The 18,666-nt window shown below is 41.4% G+C and overlaps 1 protein-coding gene across 7 annotated transcripts in view; it reads right to left on the bottom strand.

Moving 5' to 3' along the window:
• Positions 1 to 18,666, bottom strand: part of sema6c (semaphorin 6C) — a 220,482-nt gene that overhangs the window by 158,107 nt on the left and 43,709 nt on the right. For 2 of the 7 annotated variants that reach the window (XM_062964949.1, XM_062964950.1), the window contains exon 1: positions 7,977 to 8,671. The exons of 1 other annotated variant lie outside the window; for it this stretch is intronic. The gene's annotated coding sequence lies outside the window, so the exon portion shown is untranslated. Of the gene's footprint in view, positions 1 to 7,976; positions 8,680 to 18,666 lie in introns of those variants that run through there. 4 more of the 7 variants (XM_062964942.1, XM_062964945.1, XM_062964946.1 and 1 more) reach the window with 4 other exon arrangements.

Below are 18,666 nucleotides of genomic sequence, written 5' to 3'. Positions count from 1 at the left end.
TTCAGAGGCTGGATGGACATCTGTTGGGAGGGCTTTGATGGTGCCTTCCATTATTGGACTGGATGGCCTTTGGGGGTCTCTTCCGACTCCAGGATTCTATGATTCAAAGGCGGATGGCCATCTGTCGGGAGGGCTTTGATGGTGCCTTCCATTATTGGACTGGATGGCCTTTGGGGGTCTCTTCAGACTCTAGGATTCTAGGATTCAGAGGCTGGATGGCCATCTGTCGGGAGGGTTTGGGTGTTGTTACTCCATTACGAGTTTCTGTGCCCCCGAAAAGTCTGGCACGTCGCATTTCGACACTCCTCCGAAAACGACACTCGGGCACCCGGCCAGGAAAAGAAGACAGTCCGGGGCCAAAGAAAACAGACTGCACGGCAACACACACAGGGGCCTTTGTTGCCGTGGCCGTGCCCTCCGAAATGGGCCACCGCCAGGGGTCTCGCACTTTTCGGTCCCTCGGACCCCGTGCCAGGATTCGAACCCACAACTTCAAAGGAAGGAATCGCAAAAGGGGGCAAAAAACTCTCGTCCGGTTTAGAAACACAACAGATTTGCCTTGTTGTTAATTTGGGGTGCAAAGTGTCCCTTTTGGATTCCCTAATCGTCATCATCATTGATATTATTATTATTATTATTATTATTATTATTATTATTATTATGCTATTATTCTTATTAGACACAACTGAACCCTTCCCGACAGATGACCATCAAGCTGCTGCTTGTAAAACTTCCAGAGGAGGAAACAATAGCAATAGTTATAGTAACAATAATAGTAACAATATCAATAATAACAACAACAATAATATAACAGAGTCTCTTCTGACACTAGGATTCCCTAATTGTCATCATCATTGATATTATTATTATTATTATTATTATTATTATTATTATTATTCCCTAATTGTAATCATCATTGCTATTATTATTATTATTATGCTATTATTCTTATTAGACACAACTCAAGCCTTCTCGACAGATGGCCATCAAGCCGCTGCTTATAAAACTTCCTGAGAAGGAAACAATAGCAATAGTGACAGTAATTATAATGGTAACAATATCAATAATAACAACAATAACAATAATATAACAGAGTCACTTCTGACACTAGAATTCCATAATCATTATTATTATTATTATTATTATTATTATTATTATTATTATGCTATTATTCTTATTAGACACAACTGAAGCCTTCCCGACAGATGGCCATCAAGCTGCTGCTTATAAACTTCCAGAGAAGGAAACAATAGCAATACTCTTCAGTAACAATATCAATAATAATAATAACAATAACAATAGTCTCTTCCGCGTATAGGATTCCCTAATCGTCATCATCATTGATATTATTATTATTATTATTATTATTATTATTATTATTATTATTATTATGCTATTATATCAATATCAATAATAGTCTCTTCCGACTCTAGGATTCCCAATGTCATCATCATTGATATTATTATTATACTATTATTCTTATTAGACACAACTGAACCCTTCCCAACAGATGGCCATCAAGCTGCTGCTTATAAAACTTCCAGAGGAGGAAACAATAGCAATACAGTAGTTACAGTAATAATAATAGTATCAATATCAATAATAATAACAATAATAACAGTCTCTTCCGACTCTAGGATTCCCTAATCGTCATCAACATTGATACTGTTGTTGTTGTTGTTATTGTTATTATTATTATTATGCTATTATATCAATATCAATAATATCAATAATAGTCTCTTCCAACTCTAGGATTTCCAATTTAATCATCATTGATATTATTATTATGCTATTATTCTTATTAGACACAACTGAAGCCTTCCCGACAGATGGCCATCAAGCCGCTGCTTATAAAACTTCCAGACAAGGAAACAATAGCAATAGTTACAGTAATAATAATAGTAACAATATCAATAATAATAACAATAGTCTCTTCCAACTCTAGGATTCCCTAATCGTCATCATCATTGATATTATTATTATTATTATGCTATTATTCTTATTAGACACAACTCAAGCCTTCCCGACAGATGGCCATCAAGCCACTGCTTAGAAAACTTCCAGAGAAGGAAGTAATAGCAATAGTTACAGTAATAATAATAGTAACAGTATCGATAATAATAACAATAGTCTCTTCCGACTATGATTCCGACTCTAGGATTCCCTAATCGTCATCGTCATAGATATTATTATTATGCTGTTATTATTAGACACAACTGAAGCCTTCCCGACAGATGGCCATCCCGCCACTGCTTATAAAACTTCCAGAGGAGGAAACAATAGCAATAGTCATAATAATAATAATAGCAACAATATCAATAATAATAACAATAATAAGTCTGTTCCAACTCTAGGATTCCCTAATCATCATCATCGATATTATTATTATGCTGTTATTCTTATTATCAATATCAATAATAACAACAATAACAATAACAACAGTCTCTTCCGACTCTAGGATTCCCTAATCGTCATCATCATTGATATTATTATTATTATTATTATTATTATTATTATTATTATTATTATGCTATTATTATTAGACACAACTGAAGCCTTCCCGACAGATGGCCATCCAGCCACTGCTTATAAAACTTCCAGAGGAGGAAACAATAGCAATAGTTACAGTAAAAATAATAGTAACAATATCAATAATAATAATAATAATAATAACAATAATAACAGAGTCTCTTCCAACTCTAGGATTCCCTAATCGTCATCATCATTGATATTATTATTATTATTATTATTATTATTATTATTATGCTATTATTCTTATTAGACACAACTGAAGCCTTCCCGACAGACGACCATCAAGCCACTGCTTATAACCTTCCAAAGGAGGAAACAATAGCAATTGTTACAGTAATAATAATAGTAACAATATCAATAATAATAACAATAACAATAGTCTCTTCTGACTCTAGGATTCAATTTCTTACCGTATTTCCTATCATTTTGCATTAACTTATCCCAAAAATTTTCTTTCTCATTAAAGCCCAGTACTTTATCTTTACCAAATTGTTCTTTTATTCGGGTCGGCTTATACTCGAGTACAGCATTCAAAAACATTTAACCTACTGATGCCTCAATTAATGTAATTTTATTGGTATCTATTTTTATTACTGAAATTTACCACCCTCGGCTCAATGTTTTTCCAGGTTTTTTTTGTGGTAAAATTAGGTGCCTCGGCTTATATTCGGGTCGGCTTATACTTTAGTAAATACGGTAATTTCTTTCCTATCATTTTGCATTAACTTATCCCAAAATTTTTCTTTCACATTAAAGTCCAATACTTTATCTTTACCAAATTGTTCTTTTATTCAGGTCGGCTTATACTGGAGTACAGTAGAGTCTCACTTATCCAACATAAGCGGGCCGGCAGAAGCTTGGATAAGCGAATATCTTGGATAATAAGGAGGGATTAAGGAAAAGCCTATTAAACATCAAATTAGGTTATGATTTTACAAATTAAGCACCAAAACATCATGTTAGACAACAAATTTGACAGAAAAGGTAGTTCATTACACATTAATGCTATGTAGTAATTACTGTATTTACAAATTTAGCACCAAAATATCACGATATATTGAAAACATTGACTACAAAAATGCGTTGGATAATCCAGAACGTTGGATAAGTGAGACTCTACTGTACTTGTATTATTTTCCTGTATTATTATGACATGTATTATTTTACTCTATTATTATTAAAAGGATACATAAGCACATTGACATTGAAGAAGATGAGAATAATGATTTGATCAGAGTTGGACAGTCTTATCTTAAATTTGAGCTTGATGTAAATATTCAAAAACATTTAATCTACTGATGCCTCAGTTAATGTAATTTTATTGTTGTCTATTTTAGGTGCTGCAGCTTATATTCGGGTCGGCTTATACTTTAGTAAATATGGTAATTTCTTTCCTATCATTTTGCATTAACTTATCCCAAAAAATTTCTTTCTCATTAAAGCCCAGTACTTTATCTTTACCAAATTGTTCTTTTATTCGGGTCGGCTTATACTCGAGTACAGTATTCAAAAACATTGAACCTACTGATGCCTCAATTAATGTAATTTTATTGGTATCTGTTTTTATTACTGAAATTTACCACCCTCGGCTTATATTGGAGTCAATGTTTTCCTAATTTTTTTGTGGTAAAATTAGGTGCCGCGGCTTATATTCAGGTCGGCTTATACTCAGTACTTGTATTATTTTCCTGTATTATTATTACATGTATTATTTTACTCTATTATTATTATTAAAAGGATACATAAGCACATTTACATTGACGAAGATGGGAATAATGATTTGATCAGAGTTGGACAGTCTTATCTTAAATTTGAGCTTGATGTAAATATTCAAAAACATTTAACCTACTGATGCCTCAATTAATGTCATTTTATTGGTATCTATTTTTATTACTGAAATTTAAGTAAATTTAAATTTAAGTAAATCAGATCAAATTTGCCAAATAGTTGAATGTTTTATGTTGAATGTTTTTATATTGTGGAATGATATTTTAAATTGTAAGTCGCTCGGAGCACTCTGGTGGAGAGCGACTAATTAAGAAATAAAGTGAAGTGAAGTGAAATTTACCACCCAACCTACTGATGCCTCAATTAATGTAATTTTATTGGTATCTATTTTTATTTCTGAAATTTACCACCCTCGGCTTATACTGGAGTCAATGTTTTTCCAGTTTTTTTTGTGGTAAAATTAGGTGCCTCGGCTTATATTCGGGTCGGCTTATACTCGAGTATATACGGTATTTTGACTTGAGCTCGGAGAGACCAAGGTTCGAATCCGTGCTCGGCCACCAAAACCCATTCTTGAGAGGAAGGCCACATTTGGAGCTTCCAAACCAATGTGTCCGAATGGGCCACCGACCAGAAACGACTCCAAAGACACAACAAGAGTAGGATCCACGTCAACATCCTTGAAAGGTTCTCCTCAAAGTGGGACAAACCAAAACGACTATGGAGAGGAAGACTTTTCCTGCAAAGCTTTTGGATCCCGGCCATGAGCAACCTTGGCCCCCGAACCAGCCTTTCTCCCGCTCTGCTTCTGTCTCCCTCCTCCCGCTTTCCTCGGCTCCATTGCAATAACCTCCCCAGCTGTGTGAGTTTTGGCTGCCCTGGATTGTTTCCAAACAAGAGCGTTTTTTAACATATTACTGATATAGATTTCCTTGCCACAGGAGGGGAGTCCAGCAGCAAACCCTTCTCCACGCTCACGTACAAAAGAACTGCTGCGCCAACAGACTTTCTTGCTCTCGCTGCTTTTTTGGGGAGGGGGACCTTCTCCTTTTCCTCTCCCAGCTCTGCTTGAAAGATCAGCTGATTCAGAGAAAGAGGAGGCAAAGAAACAAACCTCCTTCCAATAAGATCCAAAGCTGCTTTGTTTTGGAAAGGAAGGCAAAGGCGCAAAGGAAGCCCAGGTCTCCAAATCCAAGGCTCCTTGGCTTCCTTCCTTGGGAAGTTTGGGGCAGAAAAACAACCCAAATGGAGACAGAAGCTCCACATCTATGTCAGCAAAGGAGGGAAAAGGCACAAAGACATTTAAGAAGGGAAGAAAATCAGCCTGAAGATGGTTGGAGAGGGAAATAAAGATGCTTGGAGAGGGGAATTAAATCAAACCAAGTTTCTCCAAAGCTGGTCAGTTTCATTCCAAGGCTCCATCAGCTTGTTTTGGAAAGGCAGGCAAAGGAAGCCCAGGTCTCCAAATCCAAAGCTCCTTGGCTTCCTTCCTTGGGAAGTTTGGGGCAGAAAAACAACCCAAATGGGGACAGAAGCTCCATATTTATGTCAGCAAGGGATGAAAAAGGCACAAAGACATTTAAGAAGGGATGAAAATAAGCCTGAAGATGGTTGGAGAGGGAAATAAAGATGGTTGGAGAGGGGAATTAAATCAAACCAAGTTTCTCCAAAGCTGGTCAGTTTCACTCCAAGTCCCAGGTGAAATGGAGCCTCGGAAAATAGGGGAAAGGACCAGCTTGGGAGTTGTAAATAGTGCCCAAATTGTCAAGGAGGAGGAAAAATAAATTGTCGAGGACAGGGACAGTGTGTGTTTGTGGCTCCTCTTTTCATAAAGGAGGATGGGAAGTTGGAAAGGGTTGGAGAGCCTCAAAGGGGGCTTTGGAAAGCATCCAAAGCTTGGAGAGGTTTTCATGGGTTGGTGTTAAAAGGGATGTTCTTTTCTTTGGAAGGGATTCAAACAGGATCTTGTCCCCATCGGGGAGGATCCAAGCCGGATCTCACCCCAAATGTAGACACACACAGACCTTTTCCTTTCAAACCTCAACAGCAAAAAACTGGTGGGATCACAAACCTGCAAAAGTATTGGAAAATGAGCACGCAAAGATACTGTGGGACTTCCGAATCCAGACTGACAAAGTTCTGGAACACAACACACCAGACATCACAGTTGTGGAAAAGAAAAAGGTTTGGATCATTCATGTCGCCATCTCAGGTGACGAAAAACAACAGGAAAAACTCAGCCGCTATCAGGACTTCAAGATTGAACTGCAAAGACTCTGGCAGAAACCAGTGCAGGTGGTCCCGGTGGTGATCGGCACATTGGGTGCCGTGCCAAAAGATCTCAGCCGGCATTTGGAAACAATAGACATTGACAAAATGACGATCTGACAACTGCAAAAGGCCACCCAACTGGGATCTGCACGCATCCTCCGAAAATACATCACACAGTCCTAGACACTTGGGAAGTGTTTGACTTGTGATTTTGTGATACGAAATCCAGCATAACTATCTTGTTTGCTGTGTCATAATAAAATAATAATAATAATAATACATCACACAGTCCTAGACACTTGGGAAGTGTTCGACTTGTGATTTTGTGATACGAAATCAAGCATAACTATCTTGTTTGCTGTGTCATAATAAAATAATAATAATAATACAGTAGAGTCTCACTTATCCAACACTCGCTTATCCAACGTTCTGGATTATCCAACGCATTTTTGTAGTCAATGTTTTCAATAAATTGTGATATTTTGGTGATAAATTCATAAATACAGCAATTACTACATAGCATTACTGCGTATTGAACTACTTTTTCTGCCAAATTTGTTGTCTAACATGATGTTTTGGTGCTTCATTTGTAAAATCATAACCTAATTTGATGTTTAATAGGCTTTTCCTTAATGCCTCCTTATTATCCAACATATTCACTTATCCAACATTATCCGTTTATGTTGGATAAGTGAGACTCTACTGTAATAATAATAATAATACATCACACAGTCCTAGACACTTGGGAAGTGTTCGACTTGTGATTTTGTGATATGAAATCCAGCATAACTATCTTGTTTGCTGTGTCATAATAAAATAATAATAATAATAATAATAATAATAATAATAATAATAATAATAATAATACATCACACAGTCCTAGACACTTGGGAAGTGTTTGACTTGTGATTTTGTGATACGAAATCCAGCATAACTATCTTGTTTGCTGTGCCATAATAAAATAATAATAATAATAATAATAATACATCACACAGTCCTAGACACTTGGGAAGTGTTTGATTTGTGATTTTGTGATATGAAATCCAGCATAACTATCTTGTTTGCTGTGCCATAATAAAATAATAATAATAATAATACATCACACAGTCCTAGACACTTGGGAAATGTTCAACTTGTGATTTTGTGATACGAAATCCAGCATAACTATCTTGTTTGCTGTACCATAATAAAATAACAATAATAATAATAATAATACATCACACAGTCCTAGACACTTGGGAAGTGTTCGACTTGTGATTTTGTAATACGAAATCCAGCATAACTATCTGTGCCATAATAAAATAATAATAATAAAATAATGTGTCCAAAAATAAACGCGTCCAAAGCAGTGCATAAAAACCCGGGTTTTGCAATCCCTTTCCAAACAAGAACCGGAGCAACCTCTTTGCCGTCCCCAAACCAAAAACAAGGAGTTCCAGCCTTACCTTGGGAAGCTCTAGTTCGCCTCTGCAGACGTCCCGGAGGAAGAATTGGAAAAGGTTGTGTGTTTTTTTGTGTGTGCCAAAGGCGAAATAATATAAAGGTGAAAAATCCCGAGGCGCAAAGGTTTGGAGAGGCAGGAAGGCGAAGAAGAAGAAGGGGAAAGAAAGGGAAGGAGGAGGAAAGCTTACAAACAAAGCCACCGTGCCAAGCCAAAGCCCTCGCTGGAGTCGACGCCTTCAGCCCCGGCCCCTCGGCCAATCTCCGCCGTGCGCCTTGACGCGCCGCTCCGCCTCTTTGGAAGGATGGATGGGTTGGGGGGGAAAAGGGGGGCCGGCAAAGCCTTCGTGCTTCCAAAGCCCTCCCCACCCAAGGAGCCCCCCAGGAAGCTGGGAAAAGGGAGCCAAAGCCAAAGCCGTGCCAAGGAGGGAACGCAGGAGAACAGAGCTGGAGACAAGGGCGCAAAGGAAAAGAAAGGGGTGCCCAAGGGGGTCGGCTGCTGGGAAGGGGAGAAAGGGGAGGGGGCTGGCCTTTCAGAGCCCCAGTTTGGCAGGAAAAAGAGGGAGCAGGGCCTTGGGTGCACCCCCAAAAGGAGGGCAGAGCCAAGGAGGACGGGTCTTGCTTTGGAGAGGGAGAACGAGCTCTCTCAGCTCCACCCAGCAAAGTGTGTGTGTTGCAAATGGGCACATCCCATGTCTCTCTCTGTGTGTGTCTATATATACAGGCAGTCCCCAAGTTACCAACAAGAGGGAATCTGAAGGGTTATTCTGAAGTTGAAGCTGTGCATGAGCCGGAGCAGGGACATTTTAAATGTCACTCCAAACATATTCTAAGTGAGGGGCAGATTCCATAGGGGTGTTTAACCCTTCCTTAGGCTATCCAAAGCTTATGTAATAATAATAATAATAATAATAATAATAATAATAATAATAAGAAGAAGAAGAAGAAGAAGAAGAAGAAGAAGACGAAGAAGAAGAAGAAGAAAGCCACACTACAAACTAGAGCTGACAGCTGGCACAACAAAACACTGCATGGAAAGTTCCTTGACAAAATTGAAGGAAAAGCTGATGAGGAGAAGACCTGGCTCTGGCTCACGAATGGGACCCTGAAGAAGGAGACAGAAGGCCTGATCCTTGCAGCCCAGGAGCAAGACATCAGGACAAAGGCAATTAATAATAATAATAATAATAATAATAATAATAATAATAATAATAATAGAAGACCTGGCTCTGGCTCATGAATGGGACCCTGAAGAAGGAAGGAGACAGAAGGCCTGATCCTTGCAGCCCAGGAGCAAGACATCAGGACAAAGGCCACTAAGGCCAAGATCGAAAAATCAGCTGATGACCCGAAATGCAGACTGTGCAAGGAAGTTGATGAAACCATGGATCATCTCCTCAGCTGCTGTAAGAAAATCGCACAGACAGACTACAAACAGAGGCACAACTATGTGGCCCAAATGATTCATTGGAACTTATGCCTCAAGTCCCACCTCCCAGCAGCAAAGAACTGGTGGGATGACAAACCTGTAAAAGTATTGGAAAATGAGCACGCAAAGATACTGTGGGACTTCCGAATCCAGACTGACAAAGTTCTGGAACACAACACACCAGACATCACAGTCGTGGAAAAGAAAAAGGTTTGGATCATTGATGTCGCCATCCCAGGTGACAGTCGCATTGACGAAAAACAACAGGAAAAACTCAGCCGCTATCAGGACCTCAAGATTGAACTGCAAAGACTCTGGCAGAAACCAGTGCAGGTGGTCCTGGTGGTGATGGGCACACTGGGTGCCGTGCCAAAAAGTCTCAGCTGGCATTTGGAAACAATAGACACTGACAAAATTACGATCTGCCAACTGCAAAAGGCCACCCTGCTGGGATCTGCGTGCATCATCCGAAAATACATCACACAGTCCTAGACACTTGGGAAGTGTTCGACTTGTGGATTTGTGATATGAAATCCAGCATGTCTATCTTGTTTGCTGTGTCATAATAAAATATAATAACAACAACAACAACAACAACAACCTGCTTTGATTGAAGTCAAAAATCAGAAACTCCTCAAAGCACAGCAGACAAAAAAAAAACAGTACAAGAAAACTGCACTACAAACTAGAGCTGACAGCTGGCACAACAAAACATTGCATGGAAAGTTCCTGGACAAAATTGAAGGAGATCGTCCAGAGGAGGGCAACTAAAATGATCAAGGGTCTGGAGAACAAGCCCTATGAGGAGCGGCTTAAAGAGCTGGGCATGTTTAGCCTGCAGAAGAGAAGGCTGAGAGGAGACATGAGAGCCATGTACAAATACGTGAAGGGAAGTCAAAGGGAGGAGGGAGGGAGCTTGTTTTCTGCTGCCCTGCAGACTAGGACACAATGGAACAAGGGCTTCAAACTACAGGAAAGGAGATTCCACCTGAACATCAGGAAGAACTTCCTCACTGTGAGAAGGGCTGTTCAGCAGTGGAACTCTCTCCCCCAGACTGTGGTGGAGTCTCCTTCTTTGGAGGCTTTTAAGCAGAGGCTGGATGGCTATCTGTCGGGGGTGCTTTGAATGCGATTTCCTGCTTCTTGGCAGAATGGGGTTGGACTGGATGGCCCATGAGGTCTCTTCCAACTCTACGATTCTATGGTTCTATGGAGGATTATTCTGAAGTTGAAGCTGTACATGAGACATTTTAAATGTCACTCCAAACATATTCTAAGTGAGGGGCAGACTCAATAGGGGTGTTTAACCCTTTCTCAAGCTTATGTACACAATACTCCTGACCTCACGATTGTGTTAAAAGACAAAGTACGAGGATTTAAAGATCAAACTACAAAGACTCTGGCACAAGCCAGTCAAGGTGGTCCCAGTGGTGATCGGCACACTTTAGGCACAGTGCCCAAAGACCTTGACCAGCACTTGAAAACAACACATAAGAGGATTTCAAGGCCAAACTGCAAAGACTCTGGCACAAGCCAGTCAAGGTGGTCCCAGTGGTGATCGGCACACTTTAGGCACAGTGCCCAAAGACCTTGACCAGCACTTGAAAACAACACATGATAAAAGGATTTAAGGACCAAACTGCAAAGACTCTGGCACAAGCCAGTCAAGGTGGTCCCAGTGGTGATCGGCACACTTTAGGCACAGTGCCCAAAGACCTTGACCAGTACTTGAAAACAATACATGATAAGAGGATTTAAAGACCAAACTGCAAAACTCCGGCACAAGCCAGTCAAGGTGGTCCCAGTGGTGATCGGCATACTTTAGGCACAGTGCCCAAAGACCTTGACCAGCACTTGAAAACAACACATAAGAGGATTTCAAGGCCAAACTGCAAAGACTCTGGCACAAGCCAGTCAAGGTGGTCCCAGTGGTGATCGGCACACTTTAGGCACAGTGCCCAAAGACCTTGACCAGCACTTGAAAACAACACATGATAAGAGGATTTAAAGACCAAACTGCAAAGACTCTGGCACAAGCCAGTCAAGGTGGTCCCAGTGGTGATCGGCACACTTTAGGCACAGTGCCCAAAGACCTTGACCAGCACTTGAAAAGAACACATGATAAGAGGATTTAAAGACCAAACTGCAAAGACTCTGGCACAAGCCAGTCAAGGTGGTCCCAGTGGTGATCGGCACACTTTAGGCACAGTGCCCAAAGACCTTGACCAGCACTTGAAAACAACACATGATAAGAGGATTTAAAGACCAAACTGCAAAGACTCTGGCACAAGCCAGTCAAGGTGGTCCCAGTGGTGATCGGCACACTTTAGGCACAGTGCCCAAAGACCTTGACCAGCACTTGAAAAGAACACATGATAAGAGGATTTAAAGACCAAACTGCAAAGACTCTGGCACAAGCCAGTCAAGGTGGTCCCAGTGGTGATCGGCACACTGGGTGCAGTGCCTAAAGGCCTTGACCAGCACTTGAACACAATCGGCGCTGACAAAATTACCATCTGCCAGCTGCAGAAGGCCACCTTACTTATTCGCCGATACATCACATAGTCCTAGGCACTTGGGAAGTGTCTGACGTGTGAGCCAATTCAACAGCCAGCAGAGTGTCTGCTGTGGACTCATCTTGTTGTGTTTATAATAATAATAACAACAACAACAACAACAACAACAACAACAACAACAACTTTTTATATAAGCTTTGCTTTCCAAAGCTTATATTATAATAATAATAATAACAATAATAATAATAATAATAATAATAATAATAATAATAATATTTTTAGAGCCCCCTGGTGGCTCAGCGGGTTAAACTGCTGAGTTGCTGAACTTGCTGACCAAAAGGTTGGCGGTTTGAATCCGGAGAGCGGAGTGAGCTCCCGTTGTTAGCCCCAGCTTCCACCAGCCTAGCAGTTCGAAAACATGCAAATGTGAGTAGATCAATAGGTACTGCTTCTGCGGGAAGGTAACAATGCTCCAAGCAGTCATGGCAGCCACATGACCTTGGAGGTGTCTACGGACAACGCCGGCTCTTCGGCTTAGAAATGAAATTAAGCACCAACCCACAGAGTCGTTGGTTCTCGCAGAAGCAGAGGAAGCAGGAGGACATTTTTGCTCCCTGGCTTCAGGTAGGATTTGGCTAAGATTTGGCTAAGATTTTAAACTGAGTTTGGGCTTGGCTCCTGTGGTCAAAGTCTAACTGTTGTGTGACTGTTGTGTTGAAAGAGAGCCAGGTACTTAAGTTGATTGACAGCAGGCATTGTCCCCTGTTAATTGAGTTTCTGGGAAAGCTTTATTTGCCAGTGTGAGTTTCTGCCAGAGCCTGATCCCAGAAGGGCAGTTGGTTCTCGCAGAAGCAGAGGAAGCAGGAGGACATTTTTGCTCCCTGGCTTCAGGTAGGATTTGGCTAAGATTTGGCTAAGATTTTAAACTGAGTTTGGGCTTGGCTCCTGTGGTCAAAGTCTAACTGTTGTGTGACTGTTGTGTTGAAAGAGAGCCAGGTACTTAAGTTGATTGACAGCAGGCATTGTCCCCTGTTAATTGAGTTTCTGGGAAAGCTTTATTTGCCAGTGTGAGTTTCTGCCAGAGCCTGATCCCAGAAGGGCAGTTGGTTCTCGCAGAAGCAGAGGAAGCAGGAGGACATTTTTGCTCCCTGGCTTCAGGTAGGATTTGGCTAAGATTTGGCTAAGATTTTAAACTGAGTTTGGGCTTGGCTCCTGTGGTCAAAGTCTAACTGTTGTGTGACTGTTGTGTTGAAAGAGAGCCAGGTACTTAAGTTGATTGACAGCAGGCATTGTCCCCTGTTAATTGAGTTTCTGGGAAAGCTTTATTTGCCAGTGTGAGAAAAGGCACCTTTACTAACTATCCTTTGCAGTACATACAGGAAACAAAGCAACATAAACAAATACACAAAGACGTGGTTTGTTGCAGTCTGCACATAAAGTGCGTGCATATTACTTAACTGTACAAAGATCCCACTTGGCCACCACGCTCACCAAGAGATGCAACAAAAGCAAAACATTCCCATCACATGCACCAGCTGTGGCATGTTCCGCTTTTTCACACAAAAACTAGACAACTACATCTGCTCCAAATGCAAACAGATGACTCTGATGGAGCAGAGGATCCAACAGCTCGAGCACCGTATTAAGACCCTTAAGGACATTCAGGCACTCGAGCACTTCTTGGACACTGCACAACACGCTGCTGTAGATCAGCAGCCTGCATCACACCAACACCACCAAGACCATGATCAGGAACCTTATGGGGAGATCAACTCAAAGGTAGACAACCCTCAGGCTTGGAAGGAGGTCACCCATAGAAGGAGACGCAGGACCAGGCAGCCTCCGCAGAACTCCTCTGCTCAGCTGCATTTACACAACAGATTTGAAATTCTTACATCATTAACATACAATCAGGAAACACATCTTGTGGAGGACCACAGTTTCTTAGATACCACTCAGTGGACCATCCTGGATCAATGCGCAGGGGATAGCCCTGACAGGGACAGTGCATCACCACAGTCACACTTATGTAATCATGCAAATGCTCCATCCCCAATCATAGACCAGGAGCAACAGGAACATCCTTGGGAGAGTAATGGGCTCTCGGATGTATCTCAATGGATTGTCATTGATGAATGCACTGGGGATGTTGAGGAGGAGGACAACACTTTACACCTACATGATTCACTTCAACAGGAACACTCTTCAGGGGACATACACACTGTCTTGCACAAAAGGGACCCTGTCAATCCTCAAAGGAAACAGGTCTTGGTAGTAGGTGACTCCCTCCTTAGAGGAACGGAAGCCATCATTTCCAGACCGGATGGGATGGCTCGAGAAACATGCTGCCTCCCGGGGGCAAAAATACACCATATCACTCAGAGGCTCAGCAGGCTCCTAAAGCCCCATCACCCTCCCCACCTTATGTTGATTCATGTAGGTACCAATGACACCGCTAGGCATACTTTTCAAAAGATCACAAATGATTTTCGAGCTCTGGGAACAAAGCTAAAACTGTATAATGTACATGTGATCTTTTCATCCCTCCTCCCCGTTGTAGGACATGGCTCTACAAGGGCCGGAAAAATAGTACAGGTCAATAACTGGCTCAGAAAATGGTGTCAAGAGGAGCATTTTGGCTTCCTTGACCATGGTCTACTCTTCCAAGAGGATGGACTACTGGCAAGCGATGGGGTGCATCTCACACAAGTAGGAAAACATCTTTTTGCACACAGACTCACAAACCTCATCAGGCGCACTTTAAACTAAATCCACTGGGGGAGGGGAACAACAGCCTGGCGAACACTATATTACCCACGACCACAGGGAACCGCCATAAGGCTAAACGGAGGGCTGCACAAACACAGCAAGGACCAAGTACAGAGAGCACAATAATCCCAAATAAACAGTTCGAGGGGAGGTCACAGGGGCTTACATGTCTTTACACTAATGCTCAGAGCATGGGAAATAAGCAAGACGAACTCCAACTCCTAGCACAGCACCACACATACGATGTCATAGGCATCACTGAAACCTGGTGGGATGACTCCCATCACTGGAATTTAACCATTGAGGGCTATAACCTCTTTCACATAAATAGAACAAAGGGGAGAGGAGGGGGAGTAGCTTTATATGTCAAAAACAGTTACGTTGCAGAAGAAATGCAAGACTGTAATCCGGGAAACCAGCTTGAAAGCATCTGGATAAGAATCAAGGGAACCGGGACTCAAAAAGATCTTGTCGTGGGTGTCTACTACAGACCTCCGAGTCAGGATGAAGGACTTGATGAAGCCTTCTGTCAACAGCTGACCAAACAGGCACAAAGAAGAGATATAGTAGTCATGGGCGATTTCAATTATCCCGATATCTGCTGGAAAACAAACTCAGCCAAGAGTACAAAGTCCAACAAATTCCTCACTTGCCTTGCAGATAATTTTATGGTCCAGAAGGTAGAAGAGGCAACAAGGGGATCAGCAACTCTTGATCTAATCTTAACAAATGTGGAAGACCTGATCAATACAGTTGAAGTGGTTGGATCCTTAGGGGCAAGTGACCATGTGCTCCTGCAGTTTGCAATACAAAGGAATGCTGAAACTAAGACAAGTCAAACACGCATTCTGGACTTTAAGAGAGCTGACTTCCAAAAAATGAAGGAATTACTGAGCGGCATTCCATGGACGCCGATATTAAAAAACAAGGGAGTTAAGGATGGATGGGAGTTTTTCAAAAGTGAAATACTCAAGGCGCAAATGCAAACAGTGCCAACAAAGAAGAAAAATAAGACAAGTGCAAAGAAGCCAGAATGGATGTCCAAAGAACTTCTAACTGAGCTAAAGCTCAAAAGTGACATGCACAAGAAGTGGAAAAGGGGAGAAATCACCAAAGAAGAATTCAAACGTATAGCCAACTCCTGTAGGGAAAAGGTTCGCAAGGCTAAAGCACAAAATGAGCTCAGGCTTGCCAGGGACATAAAAAACAACAAAAAAGGCTTTTTTGCTTACGTTGGTAGAAAAAGGAAGAAAAAGGAGGCGATAGGGCCACTGCAAGGAGTAGATGGGGTGATGGTGACAGGGGATAGGGAAAAGGCAGAACTACTTAATGCCTTCTTTGCCTCGGTCTTCTCACAAAAAGAAAGCCATCTTCAACCTCAGCAACATGGAATGGACGAAGGATTGGGGGAAATCCAACCCCAAATAGGGAAACAAGTTGTCCAGGAACACCTGGCCACTCTAAACGAATTCAAGTCCCCAGGGCCAGATCAGCTACATCCAAGAGTATTGAAGGAACTAGCGGAAGTTATTTCAGAACCACTGGCAATTATCTTCGAGAGTTCTTGGAGAACAGGAGAAGTCCCAGCAGATTGGAGGAGGGCGAATGTGGTCCCTATCTTCAAGAAGGGAAAAAAGAACGACCCAAACAATTACCGTCCGGTCAGCCTCACATCAATACCAGGCAAGATTCTGGAAAAGATCATTAAGGAAGTGGTCTGCAAACACTTAGAAACAAATGCAGTCATTGCTAATAGTCAACACGGATTCACCAAAAACAAGTCATGCCAGACTAATCTGATCTCTTTTTTCGATAGAGTTACGAGTTGGGTCGATACAGGGAATGCCGTGGATGTAGCATATCTAGATTTCAGTAAGGCCTTCGACAAAGTCCCCCACGACCTTCTGGCAAACAAACTAGTAAAATGTGGGCTAGACAAAACTACGGTTAGGTGGATCTGCAATTGGCTAAGCGAACGAACCCAAAGGGTGCTCACCAATGCGTCGTCTTCATCATGGAAAGAAGTGACGAGTGGAGTGCCATCAGCAGGGCTCCGTCCTGGGCCCGGTTCTGTTCAACATCTTTATTAACGACTTAGACGAAGGGTTAGAAGGCACGATCATCAAGTTTGCAGATGACACCAAACTCGGAGGGATAGCTAACACTCCAGAAGACAGGAGCAGAATTCAAAACGATCTTGACAGACTAGAGAGATGGGCCGAAACTAACAAAATGAAGTTCAACAGGGACAAATGCAAGATACTTCACTTCGGCAGAAAAAATGGAAATCAAAGATACAGAATGGGGGACGATGCCTGGCTTGACAGCAGTGTGTGCGAAAAAGACCTTGGAGTCCTCGTGGGGAACAAGTGAAACATGAGCCAACAATGTGATGCGGCAGCTAAAAAAGCCAATGGGATTTTGGCCTGCATCAATAGGGGAATAACGTCTAGATCCAGGGAAGTCATGCTCCCCCTCTATTCTGCCTTGGTCAGACCACACCTGGAATACTGTGTCCAGTTTTGGGCACCGCAGATGAAGGGAGATGCTGACAAGCTGGAAAGCGTCCAGAGGAGGGCAACTAAAATGATTAAGGGTCTGGAGAACAAGCCCTATGAGGAGAGGCTTAAAGAGCTGGGCATGTTTAGCCTGCAGAAGAGAAGGCTGAGAGGAGACATGATAGCCATGTACAAATATGTGAGGGGAAGTCATAGGGAGGAGGGAGCAAGCTTATTTTCTGCTGCCCTGCAGACTAGGACACAATGGGACAAGGGCTTCAAACTACAGGAAAGGAGATTCCACCTGAACATCAGGAAGAACTTCCTCACTGTGAGGGCTGTTCGACAGTGGAACTCTCTCCCCGGGGCCGTGGTGGAGTCTCCTTCCTTGGAGGCTTTTAAGCAGAGGCTGGATGGCCATCTGTCGGGGGTGCTTTGAATGCGATTTCCTGCTTCTTAGCAGGGGGTTGGACTAGATGGCCCTTGAGGTCTCTTCCAACTCTACTATTCTATGATTCTATGATTCTATGATTCTATGAGTCGGACATGAATAGACTTAATGCCAGGAGAAAACTTTTACCTTTACCTATGCCATCCAAAGCTTACTGTATATACTCGAGTATAAGCCTAGTTTTTCAGACTGAAAAAGCCCCCCTTGGCTTATACTCGGGTGAGGGTCCGGGTTGGCTTATACTTGGGTCAGCTTATACTTGAGAATATGTGGTACATTTATTATTTTTCTCTATTATTATTGGTATTATTACATTTATTATTTTACTATATTAATAATTATAATTACATTTATTATTTTACTCTATTTATTATTACATGTATTATTTTCCTGTATTTATTATTATTATTACATTTAGTATTATTTTACTGTATTATTATTAAAAGGATCTATAAGCACATTTACATTGAAGAAGATGAAAATAATGATTGGATCAGAGTTGTACAGTCTTATCTTAAATTTGAGCTTGATGTAAATATTCAAAAACATTTAACCTACTGATGCCTCAATTAATGTAATTTTATTGGTATCTATTTTTATTTCTGAAATTTCCCACCCTCGGCTTATACTGGAGTCAATGTTTTCCCAGTTTTTTTGTGGTAAAATTAGGTGCCTCGGTTTATATTCGGGTCGGCTTATTCTCAAATATATACAGTATATATATGTGTATGGGTGTATATAAATACCAGCTGGACTGGAGATGAAGATGTCTATTTTATTTCAGTCAACATCCAGGATCGAATTGGCCGGATTAATGATTTATTTATCACTCTTGTCTCAAATCAAGACATTTCCTTACTAGTTTCCCTCTTCCTTTGAGGCCAGAGTTTTCAGGCCTCTTCTCATTCATTCACTCGATAGATAGATAGATAGATAGATAGATAGATAGATAGATAGATAGCAAGAAAGACAGGAAGATAGATAGATAGATAGATAGATAGATAGATAGATAGATAGATAGATAGATAGATA

This window comes from Anolis carolinensis, unplaced genomic scaffold (genome assembly GCF_035594765.1).
Source record: "Anolis carolinensis isolate JA03-04 unplaced genomic scaffold, rAnoCar3.1.pri scaffold_14, whole genome shotgun sequence".
NCBI lineage: Eukaryota > Metazoa > Chordata > Lepidosauria > Squamata > Dactyloidae > Anolis > Anolis carolinensis.
The sequence above is the reverse complement of the archived record's forward strand: the minus strand, read 5'-3'. Positions and strand labels throughout refer to the sequence as shown.